General features: G+C 42.6%; 2 non-coding genes across 2 annotated transcripts; one reads left to right on the forward strand and one right to left on the reverse strand.

The window, feature by feature from the left end:
- Positions 1-337: 337 nt before the first annotated feature.
- Positions 338-428, reverse strand: trnar-ucu (transfer RNA arginine (anticodon UCU)). The gene is given in 2 exon segments: positions 338-373; positions 392-428. It is a non-coding gene; the product is annotated as a tRNA-Arg (tRNA).
- Positions 429-11367: 10939 nt separating this feature from the next.
- On the forward strand, positions 11368-11440 carry trnaf-gaa (transfer RNA phenylalanine (anticodon GAA)). Its single transcript has one exon. It is a non-coding gene; the product is annotated as a tRNA-Phe (tRNA).
- The last annotated feature ends 1083 nt before the right edge of the window (positions 11441-12523 follow it).

A 12523-nucleotide genomic window follows, 5' to 3' on the forward strand; every position in this document is an offset into this window, starting at 1 on the left:
AACGTTAGGACTAAAATGGATCTTAATCACTTACCAGATGCGCATCAAGCAGGTCGGTTCTTCCAAACCAATCAACTACCTGCTTGCCTGTGATGTCACAGCTTACCAGATCCTCACCAAAAAGCTCCTTCCACTGCACCGAAGAAAGAACCAAATCCTGTCTCCTCACCCCAGCGGGTCTCTGTTTCCCTGCTCTCACTCTCCATTGTGACGTCACTCCTCGATTTTTTTTTCCCTGCTCTGCTCCTCTCTCTCTCGCTCTGTCTCCGAGTCTGTGCTTTTGGCGCATTTCTTCATTTGTTGTTCCGTTGTGCTCCTCTGTTTCTGGTCCAAAATCTGACTCTGGTGGGACTTGAACCCACAACTTTTGAATATCATCTTAATCATTATTTAGAAGTCCAACACGCTATCCATTGCGCCACAGAGCCTCACACATTTTTATTAACATCACTAAGGCCTTTGATCTTGTCAGCAGAGACGGCCTCTTCAAACTGCAATGGAACATAGGCTGCCCTCCTGACCTCTTGGGCATCATCTCTTCTTTCCACGAGAACATGCACAGTTCCATCAGTTACAATGGAGCAACATCAGACGCTTTCAAGATCAGCAGTGGGGTAAAGCAGGGCTGCGCGCTGGCGCCAACTCTCTTAGGAACAGAGGAACATCGGAGTAAGCTATTCAGAACGTCGAGCCTGCTCTGTCATTCAATTCGATCATGGCTGATCACCTACCTCAAAGCCCCTTTCCCATGCTATCCCCATATCCCTTGATGTCATGAGTATCAAGATTTCTATCAATTTCTGTCTTGAACATGCTCAATGATTGAACTGCCACAGCCCTCTGGGGCACAGTATTCCAATGATTCACCACCGTCTGAGTGAAGAAATTCCACCCATCTCAGTTTTAAATGGCCTACTCCTTATTCTGAGACGATGTCCTTTGGTTTTAGACTCACCAACCAGGGCAAATATCCTGTCTACATCCACACTGTCACGCCCTGTAAGAATTTTGTCAGTTTCAATCAGATCACCTCTCATTCTTCGAAACTTTAAGGAATACAGGCCCAGTTTCCTCATCAGACAATCCCACCATCCCAGGGATTAGTCTGGTGACATAAAAACAAGAAATGCTAGAACCACTCAGCAGGTCTGGCAGCATCTGTGAAAAGAGAAGCAGAGTTAACGTTTCAGGTCAGTGACCCATCTTCGGAACTGACATATATTAGAAAAGTCACAGGTTATAAGCAAGTGGGGTGGGGGTGGGGCAAGAGATAACAAAGGAGAAGGTGTAGATTGGACAAGGCCACATAGCTGACCAAAAGGTCATGCAGCAAAGGCAAACAATATGTTAATGGTGTGTTGAAAGACAAAGCATTAGTACAGATTCGGTGTAAATGGACTGAATATTGAATAGCAGGAAGTACAAACCTGAAAAAAACAGTAGGTAAGCAAACTGAACAAACTGAGATGAAATGAAATAAATGCAAAAAAAAGATTAGTCTGTTGACCCTCTGTTTCACCCCCTCTATGGCAAGTGTATCCTTCATAAGATGAGGAGACTAAACTGTACACAATACTCCAGTGCGGATTCACCAAGGCTCTAGACAATTGCAGCAAGACATCTTTACTCCTGTACTCATGACCCCTCGTGTGGGTACAGCATACCATTTGCCATTGCTGCACCTGCAGCAGAGCTTTTAGTGTCTCAGGAACAAGGACACCCAGGTCCCTTTGGACATCGACACTTCCCAACCTCTCACCATTTAAGAAATACTCTGTCTTTCTGTTTATTCTACCAAAGTGAATAACTTCACACTTATTCACATTATATTCCATGTTCTTGCCCATTCACTTAGCCTCTCCAGGTCCCCTGGAAGCCTCTCTGCATCCTCCTCACAACTCACATTTCACCGAGCTTTGTGTCATCTGCAAACTTGGAAATATTACATTTAATCCCCACATCCAAATCATTTATATAGGTTGTTAACAGCTGTGGCTCCAACACTGATCCTTGCAGTACCCCAATAGTAACAGCCTGCCATCCTGAGAAGGACCCGTTATTCCTGCTCTCTGTTTTCGGTCTGTTAACCAATTCTCAATCCATATCAGTATATTATCCCCAAGCCTATGTGCTCTAATTTTGTTTACTCACCTCCTGTGTGGGACCTTACCAAAGGAAAATGCAAATACCACGCATCCACTGGTTCTCCTTTATCTGTTCTATAGGTAACATCCTCAAAAATCTCAACAGGTTTTTCAAACCTGTTTTCCTTTTCATAAATCTATGTTGACTCTGCCCAATCATGTCATCATTTTCGAACTGTCTAGTTATCACATCCTTTATAATTGGCATATTCTTCTCCATGCTGCTATTGCACACTTTCAATTACTCAGATACAGGTGTTCACCTGCACATCAGAGCTGACGACAAGCTGTTCAACTTGGCAAGACTGTGCGCCAAGACCAAAGTGGGTAAATTCCTAGTCTGTGAGTTGCTATTTGCTGATGATGCTGTGCTGACATCCCATAATGAAGTTCAGTCACAGCAGCTTGTAGATCGGTTCTCCCTGGCCTGCAAACAGTTTGGACTGACAATCAGCATCAGGAAGATGAAAGTTACGGGCCAGGACGTAGAGACTCCACTTTCCATCAACATCGACAACCTCACTTTGGAGGTTGTCAACAGCTTCACATACCTTCAATCAACAATCACCAGCAATCTGACCCTTGATGCTGAAATCAGCACCAGGATTGCCAATGCTGCAGCTGTCATGTCAAAGTTGTGAAGACAAGTGTGAACCGACATCAAACTGACCGAAAATACAAAGCTCCACGTGTACCAGGCTTGTGTTCTCAGCACCCTCCTTGATAGTAGAGAAGCATCAACAACTTATAAAAGCCAAAAAAAGCGGCTGAACAGCTTCCACCTCCACTGCCTCAGATGGAGACTGGGCATCTCCTGGCAGGACAGACTGCCGAATGCGGAAGTACATCCGCAGCATGTTTGCCCTCTTGAGTCAGCGGTGACTCTGTTGACTGGGCCAAATGGATGACGGTCACATTGCCAAATACATGCTCTATGGTGAGCTTGCTATCAGCATGAGATCAACAGGTCAGGGAAAAAAATCAAGTCCTTTGGAGAGGTTTGAGTTAATTCAGGAGAGTGGGCATGGATTTATCAATGGGAGTTCATGCTTGACGAATCTAACTGCATTTGTTGATAAACGATCTGAGAATACTGATGAAGGGAATGCAGTGGATGTTATTTATATGGATATTACGAAAGCATTTTATAAAGTACCACATAAAAGGGTGGTTAACAAAATTGGGGTTCATGGATTAGGAGGGTCAGTGTCCATTTGGATAGTAAATTGTTTTAAAGACTGAAAACAGCGAGTCATATTAAATGGTTCTTGGTCAGACCGGAGGATAGTGGACAGTGGTGTTCCCCAAGGGTCAGTGCCAGAACCACTGCTTTTTTTGCTAAAGGTAAGTGACTTGGATCTTGGAATACAGAGTAGAATCTCAAAATATGCCGATGGCACCAAACCTGGAGGAGTGGCAAAGAGTGAGGATGATATGAACTCCCTGCAACAGGACAGTGATAGGCTAGCAGAATGGGCAGACAGGTGGCAGATGGAATTTAATAGTGACAAGTGTGAGGTGATGTATTTTGGCATAAGGAATAGGGAGAGGCAATATATACTTAATGGCACAGTTATAAAGAGTGTGCTGGAATAAAGGGACTTGGGGTTCATGTGCACCGATCTTTGAAGGTGGCAAGACATATTGCGAGAGTGGTTAGCAAAGCATATGGGATCTTGGGCTTTATAAATAGAGGCATTGAGTACAAAAGCAGGGAAGTTATGCTGAACCATTATAAAACTCTGGTTAGGCCCCAATTGGAGTGTTGCTTCCAGTTCTGCTCAGCAGACTTTAGAAAGAATGTGAGGGTCCTTGAGGGGATGCAGAGGCGATTTACCAGAATGGATCCAGGGATGGGGGATTTTAGTTACAAGGTTAGGTTGGAAAAGCTAGGATTATTCTGCCTATAACAAAGGAGATTGAGTGGAGAATTGATAGAGGTGTATAACACCTCTAGAGAACAGGCCATCCTAGACTGGGTATTGTGTAATGAGAAAGGATTAGTTAACAATCTTGTTGTGTGGGGTCCCTTGGGGAAGTGCGCCCATAATATGATGAAATTCTTCATTAAGATGGAGAGTGAGAGAGTTGATTCCGAGACTAGGGTCCTGAATCTAAACAAAGGAAACTATGAAGGTATGAATCGGGAGTAGGCGATGATAGATTGGGGAACGTTACTTAAAGGGTTGACAGTGGATAGGCAATGGCTAGCATTTAAAGAGCGCATGGATGAATTACAACAATTGTTCATTCCTGTCTGTGCAAAAGTAAAACAGTAAGGGTCGCTCAACTGTGGCTTACAAAAGAAATTAAGGAAAGTATTAGATCCAAGGAGGAGAAATATAAAATGCCCAGAACAAGCAGCAAACCTGAAGATTGTGAGCAGTTTGGAATTTAGCAGAGGAGGACAAAAGGATTGATTAAGAAGGGGGAAATAGAGTATGAGAGTAAGCTAGCAGAGAACATAAAAACTGACTGTAAAAGCTTCTCTAGATATGTGTCGAGAAAAAGATTAGTGAAGACAAATGTGGGTCCCTTACAGTCAGAAACGGGGGAATTTATAATGGGGAACAAAGAAATGGCAGACCAATTAAATACATACTTTGGTTCTGTCTTCACAAAGGACGATACAAATTACCTCCCAGAAATGTTGGGGAACATAGGGTCTAATGAGAAGGAGGAACTGTATGAAATCTGTATTAGTAGGGAATGTTTGGGAAATTGATGGGATTGAAGGCCGATAAATCCCCAAGGCCTGATAATCTGCATCCCAGAGTACTTAAGGAGGTGGCCCTTGAAATAGCAGATGCATTTCTGGTCTTTTTTCAAAATTCTGCAGACTCTGGAACAGTTCCAATGGATTGGACGGTAGTTAATGTAACTCCACTATTTTAAAAAAGAGGCAGAAAGAAAACAGCGAATTATATACCGGTTAGCCTGACATCAGTCGTGGGGAAAATGCTGGAGTCCATTATAAAAGATGTAATAGCAGAGTGCAATAATAACTCGTCTCCACTCCTAGTATTTCTAAATCCCACACATTCACTATAATGTGAACAATTATTTCCTGTTGTGTCTCTCTCAGATTTGTAAACTTCACTGTATTGGAGTGAGGTGACATCTACTGGCGGGAAGCAAGAACTGCAATCAAGCAGCAGAAACTCCACAGTCTGTCAGGGTTCAAGAAACATTGCAATGGGAGGAAACAGCGAATTGGTTTGATTGAGTAGATGGAGACATGATTCCACTTGTGGTGGTGTCTGAAGCAAAGGCCAGAAATACAAAATTGTCATTAATAAAAGAAATGAGGAATTCATGAAAAATGTAGTAACGTAGTGAATGGTTAGAATGTGGATAGAATAGAAAGTGAGATTGGATGGACAGAAGCAGTCTGAAAGGATGGCTGAAACAAAAGGTGAGTGCCCTGAAACGTTAACTGTGTTTCTCTCAGCACAGATGCTGCCAGAGCTGCTGAACATTTCCAGCACTTTCTGTTTTTATTTCAGCATTTGCAGGATGTTGCTTTGATCTAAAAAAAAAATGGATGATTGGCTGGGGGGTTCCAGTGAAATTCCACAGCAGCTAAATAAACCTGACTGTTCAGTGGCTCGTTGGTCTAGGGGTATGATTCTCGCTTATGGAATGTGCTTGATTAACATGTAAGAAATCCAGGGTTCTAATCCCAGATGAGCCCTGGCCTGCTGGCATTTTTAGATTAAGGTTATCTATCGGTTTCAGCCTTGCAGAAGGTAGAATTGACTTCCAAACAGAGCTGGCTTGAGGACCAGACAACTGGATTCAAAGAGCTTGTCGACAACATTGCAATTAACGAAATGTACAGATAGCCAAGTGGGAATATAAAGTTGTTGCTGTAATTGTGACCTGACTCCAAAAACAACAGGACTGGGTTCTGGATTGGAATGGAATGGAATCCTTCAGTGTTTCTGTTGTTTGGCTTGCATTGACTCATCGATTTTCTTGTTTTTCACTTTGTCGATGCCTTTGAATAATTGTGGATCCTTCTTCAGGGTGTCTTCTTTCACCAGGTAGTTCTGACCTCTGATGATGTTCATTGTAATCAGCTTCAATTCGCTGATAGTTTTGGAAGTGAGCAGATTTCCTTTGCTTGAGTCTACAACATGGAACTCAGTCTGACATGTGGACCCATGGGAGGATTTGAATGCCACCCCTGCCTTGGAGTTGCATCCATCCAATAAGAGACCGAGTAGAAGTGACAGTTCTGTCAGTCGAATATGAGACTTTTAATGGCAGGGTTGTGAGTTTGAGTGCCATTCTGTTTTTCCCCTTTTTAAGGCTTCATGAGCAGAGAGTACAGGGAGTGTTTGAAATGAGCAAGTCTCGCTTTGATTCAGGACTCTTACCTCTCAGCAGCATCTCACTATGAAAGATTGAATTTGATCTCATTTCATTCTCAGCTCGGGGTCTGTGCGGCTCAGTGGCACTTCTGGCTGTCTCCCGCTTCACAATCCATCAGTACTGAGAAAGCAATGGGGAATATTACTCACATGTTGTGTTCTTTAATTTTTTGGAAAACTTGAATGTATGTATTTTCTTCCAAAACAAGGACACCAAGACACTGTTGATGTAGGGCTGAAATAGCTCAGTTGGGAGAGCGTTAGATTGAAGATCTGAGGTTTCCTGGTTCAATCCCGGGTTTCAGCAATTTCGCTTCCTGATGCGTCCCTTTCCTTGGTTTTGATTTTCCAGTTGCACAATTTACGTTGAGATTATTTCCCAAGCACCAGTGGATTGAATTTGAGAAACAACACAGAGTCATTTGCAACACAGAGAGTGGTCCTTTGGCCTATCACGTCCATGCTGGCTCTCCCCGGAGCAATCTCGTCAGTTCCACTCACCAGCTCGATCCCTTTCCTCCTGCAAGTTTCTTTCCTTCAAGTATCCATCCAATTTCCTTTTCAAATCATTGATTATCTCTGCTTCCACCACACTCGTGGGCCAAGACATTACCTCCCACAACATAAAAAATTCCACCTCATCAAGGATGGGAAATACTTACATCTTCTATATTTGCTTATTCTATATTTCTATGAGAATAGACTGGCAGTCAACATGAAAGGAAACCCAAAAATCTTCGAGCAGCATGTAAATGATAAGTGGGTAGTAAGAGGTTGAGTCGGGCCTATTAGGGACAAAAAGGATAATATAAGCTTAGAGGTGCAGGGCAATGTTAATGTACTTAATGAGTACTTTGCATCAGTGATCACTAAGGAAGTGGAATTTGACAAAATATCAGTTGAAGTGAAGAAAGTAGAGGCAATGGAGAGAGTACAAATTAGGAGAGGGAGGTACGAAAAAGGCTGGCTGTGCTTAGGGAAGATAAATCACCTGGTCCGGATGACTCACATCCCAGGTTGCGAAAGGAAATGCGGATGCAGATAACGGAAGGGCTTGCTATAATCTTCCAATCTTCCCTGGATACGGGGGAGGTGCCAGAGGATTAAACAGTGGCAAATGCGACACCCTTATTCAAGAAAGGGTGTAAGGACAGTCCGGGTAACTACAGGCTAGTTAGATTAACAGCAGCGGTGGGTAAGGTTTTAGAAAGAATAATCAGGGTAAAAAATCAACAGTCACTTGGAGAGGTTCGAGTTAATTAAGGAGAGTGAGCATGGATTTATAAATGGGAGTTCATGCTTGACTAATCTAACTGCATTTTTTGATGAACTAACAGAGCAGGTTGATGAAGGGAATGCAGTGGATGTTGTTTATATGGATTTTAAGGAAGCGTTTGACAAGGTACCACATAAAAGGGCGGTTAACAAAATTGAGGTTCGTGGTATAGGAGGGTCAGTGTCCAATTGGATAGAAAATTGGTTTAAGGACAGAAAACAGCGAGTCTTATTAAATGGTTCTTTGTCAGACTGGAGGATACTCGACAGTGGTGTTCCCCAAGGGTCAGTGCGAGGACCACTGCTTTTTTTGCTCAAGGGAAGTGACTTGGATCTTGGAATACAGAGTAGAATCTCAAAATATGCCGATGACACCAAACCTGGAGGAGCGGCAAACAGTGAAGATGATATGAACTGCCTGCAACAGGACAGTGATAGGCTAGCAGACTGGGCAGACAGGTGGCAGATGGAATTTAATAGTGACAAGTGTGAGGTGATGTATTTTGGCATAAGGAATAGGGAGAGGCAATATATACTTAATGGCACAGTTCTAAAGAGTGTTCTGGAATAGAGGGACTTGGGGTTCATGTGCATCAATCTTTGAAGGAGGCAAGTCATATTGCGCGAGTGGTTCGCAAAGCATATGGGATCTTGGGCTTTATAAATAGAGGCATTGAGTACAAAAGCAGGGAAGTTATGCTGAACCATTATAAAACTCTGGTTAGGCCCCAATTGGAGTGTTGCTTCCAGTTCTGCTCAGCAGACTTTAGAAAGAATTTGAGGCTCCTGGAGAGGACGCAGAGGCGATTTACCAGAATGGATCCAGGGATGGGGGATTTTAGTTACAAGGTTAGGTTGGAAAAGCTAGGATTATTCTGCCTTTCTCAAAGGAGATTGAGTGGAGAATTGATAGAGGTGTATAACACTTCCAGAGAACAGGCCATCCTGGACTGGGTATTGTGTAATGAGAAAGGATTAGTTAACAATCTTGTTGTGTGAGGTCCCTTGGGGAAGTGCGCCCATAATATGATAAAATTCTTCATTAAGATGGAGAGTGAGAGAGTTGATTACGAGACTCGGGTCCTGAATCTAAACAAAGAAAACTATGAAGGTATGAGGCGGGAGTTGGCTCTGATAGATTGGGGAACGTTACTTAAAGGGTTGACAGTGGATAGGCAATGGCTAGCATTTAAAGAGCGCATGGATGAATTACAACAATTGTTCATTCCTGTCTGTGCAAAAGTAAAACAGGAAGGGTGGCTCAACTGTGGCTTACAAAAGAAATTAAGGGAAGTATTAGATCCAAGGAGGAGAAATATAAAATGGCCAGAACAAGCAGCAAACCTGAAGATTGTGAGCAGTTTGGAATTTAGCAGAGGAGGACAAAAGGATTGATTAAGAAGGGGGAAATAGAGTATGAGGGTACGCTAGCAGAGAACATAAAAACTGACTGTAAAAGCTTCGATAGATATGTGTAGAGAAAAAGATTAGTGAAGACAAATGTGGGCCCCTTACAGTCAGAAACGGGGGAATTTATAATGGGGAACAAAGAAATGGCAGACCAATTAAATACATACTTTGGATCTGTCTTCACAAAGGAGGATACAAATTATCTCCCAGAAATGTTGGGGAACATAGGGTCTAATGAGAAGGAGGAACTGTATGAAATCTGTATTAGTAGGGAATGTTTGGGAAATTGATGGGATTGAAGGCCGATAAATCCCCAGGCCCTGATAATCTACATCCCAGAGTACTTAAGGAAGTGGCCCTTGAAATAGCAGATGCATTTCTGGTCTTTTTTCAAAATTCTATCGACTCTGGAACAGTTCCAATGGATTGGACGGTAGTTAATGTAACTCAACTATTTAAAAAAAGAGGCAGGAAGAAAACAGCGAATTATATACCGGTTAGCCTGACATCAGTCGTGGGGAAAATGCTGGAGTCCATTATAAAAGATGTAATAGCAGAGTGCAATAATAACTCGTCTCCACTCCTAGTATTTCTAAATCCCACACATTCACTATAATGTGAACAATTATTTCCTGTTGTGTCTCTCTCAGATTTGTAAACTTCACTGTATTGGAGTGAGGTGACATCTACTGGCGGGAAGCAAGAACTGCAATCAAGCAGCAGAAACTCCACAGTCTGTCAGGGTAAAAGAAACATTGCAATGTGTGGATACAGCGAAGTGGTTTGATTGGGTAGATGGAGACATGATTCCACCTGTGGTGGTGTCTGAAGCAAAGGCCAGAAATACAAAATTGTCATTAATAAAAGAAATGAGGAATTCATGAAAAATGTAGCAACGTAGTGAATGGTTAGAATGTGGATAGAATAGAAAGTGAGATTGGATGGACAGAAGCAGTCTGAAAGGATGGCTGAAACAAAAGGTGAGTGCCCTGAAACGTTAACTGTGTTTCTCACAGCACAGATGCTGCCAGAGCTGCTGAACATTTCCAGCACTTTCTGTTTTTATTTCAGCATTTGCAGGATGTTGCTTTGATCTGAAAAAAAATGGATGATTGGCTGGGGGGTTCCAGTGAAATTCCACAGCAGTTAATAAAGCCTGACTTGTCAGTGCTTCGTTGGTCTAGGGGTATGATTCTTGCTTTGGGAATATGGTTAATTAACATGCGAGAGATTCCGGGTTCAAATCCCGAACGAGTCCTGAACTGCTGGCATTTTTAGATTAAGGTTATCTATTGGTTTCAGCGTTGCAGAAGGTGGAATTGACTTCCATCCGGAGCTGGCTTGAGGACCAGACAACTGGATTCAAAGAGCTTGTCGACAAAATTGTAATTAACTCAATGTACAGATAGCCAAGTGGGAATGTAAAGTTGTTTCTGCAATTGTGACCTGACTCCAAAAATGACAGGACTGGAATGGAATGGAATTCTTCAGTGTTTCTGTTGTTTGGCTTGCATTGACTCATCGATTTTCTTGTTTTTCACTTTGTCGATGCCTTTGAATAATTGTGGATCCTTCTTCAGGGTGTCTTCTTTCACCAGGTAGTTCTGACCTCTGATGATGTTCATTGTAATCAGCTTCAATTCGCTGATAGTTTTGGAAGTGAGCAGATTTCCTTTGCTTTAGTCTACAACATGGAACTCAGTCTGACATGTGGACCCATGGGAGGATTTGAATGCCACCCCTGCCTTGGAGTTGCATCCATCCAATAAGAGACCGAGTAGAAGTGACAGTTCTGTCAGTCGAATATGAGACATTTAATGGCAGGGTTGTGAGTTTGAGTGCCATTCTGTTTTTCCCTTTTGTAAGGCTTCATGAGCAGAGAGTACAGGGAGTGTTTGAAATGAGCAAGTTTCGCTTTGATTCATGACTCTTACCTCTCAGCAGCATCTCACTATGAAAGATTGAATTTGATCTCATTTCATTCTCAGCTCGGGGTCTGTGCGGCTCAGTGGCACTTCTGGCTGTCTCCCGCTTCACAATCCATCAGTACTGAGAAAGCAATTGGGAATATTACTCACATGTTGTGTTCTTTAATTTTTTGGAAAACTTGAATGTATGTATATTCTTCCAAAACAAGGACACCAGGCCATTGTTAACGTAGGGCTGAAATAGCTCAGTTGGGAGAGCGTTAGACTGAAAATCTAAAGGTTCCTGGTTTAATCCCGGGTTTCAGCAATTTTGCTTCCTGATGCGTCCCTTGCCTTGGTCCTGATTTTCCGGTTGCACAATTTACTTTGAAATTATTTACCAAGCACCAGTGGATTGAATTTGAGAAACAACACAGAGTCATTTACAGCACAGAAGGTGGTCGTTTGGCCTATCACGTCCATGCTGGCTCTCCCCGGAGCAATCTAGTCAGTTCCACTCACCAGCTCGGTCCGTTTCCTCCTGCAAGTTTGTTTCCTTCAAGTATCCATCTAATTTCCTTTTCAAATCATTGATTGTCTCTGCTTCCACCACACTCGTGGGCCAAGACATTACTACCCACAGCATAAAAAATTCCACCTCATCAAGGATGGGAAATACTTATATCATCTTTATTTGCTTATTCTCTCTTTCTTTGAGAATAGACTGACAGTCAACATGAAAGGAAACCCAAAAATCTTCGAGCAGCATGTAAATGATAAGTGGGTAGTAAGAGGTTGAGTCGGGCCTATGAGGGACAAAAAGGATAATATAAGCTTAGAGGTGCAGGGCAATGTTAATCTACTTAATGAGTACTTTGTATCAGTGATCACTAAGGAAGTGGAATTTGACAAAATATCAGTCGAAGTGAAGAGAGTAGATTCAATGGAGAGGGTACAAATTGAGAGAGGGAGGTACTAAAAAGGCTGGCTGTCCTTAGGGAAGATAAATCACCTGGTCCGGATGGCTCACATCCCAGGTTGCGAAAGGAAATGCGGATGCAGATAACGGAAGGGCTTGCTACAATCTTCCAATCTTCCCTGGATACGGGGGACGTGCCAGAGGATTAAACAGTGGCAAATGCGACACCCTTATTCAAGAAAGGGTGTAAGGACAGTCCGGGTAACTACAGGCTAGTTAGATTAACAGCAGCGGTGGGTAAGGTTTTGGAAAGAATAATCAGGGTAAAAAATCAACAGTCACTTGGAGAGGTTCGAGTTAATTAAGGAGAGTGAGCATGGATTTATAAATGGGAGTTCATGCTTGACTAATCTAACTGCATTTTTTGATGAACTAACAGAGCAGGTTGATGAAGGGAATGCAGTGGATGTTGTTTATATGGATTTTAAGGAA

The sequence above is a fragment of the Heterodontus francisci genome, unplaced genomic scaffold (assembly GCF_036365525.1).
Source record: "Heterodontus francisci isolate sHetFra1 unplaced genomic scaffold, sHetFra1.hap1 HAP1_SCAFFOLD_51_2, whole genome shotgun sequence".
Classification (NCBI taxonomy): domain Eukaryota; kingdom Metazoa; phylum Chordata; class Chondrichthyes; order Heterodontiformes; family Heterodontidae; genus Heterodontus; species Heterodontus francisci.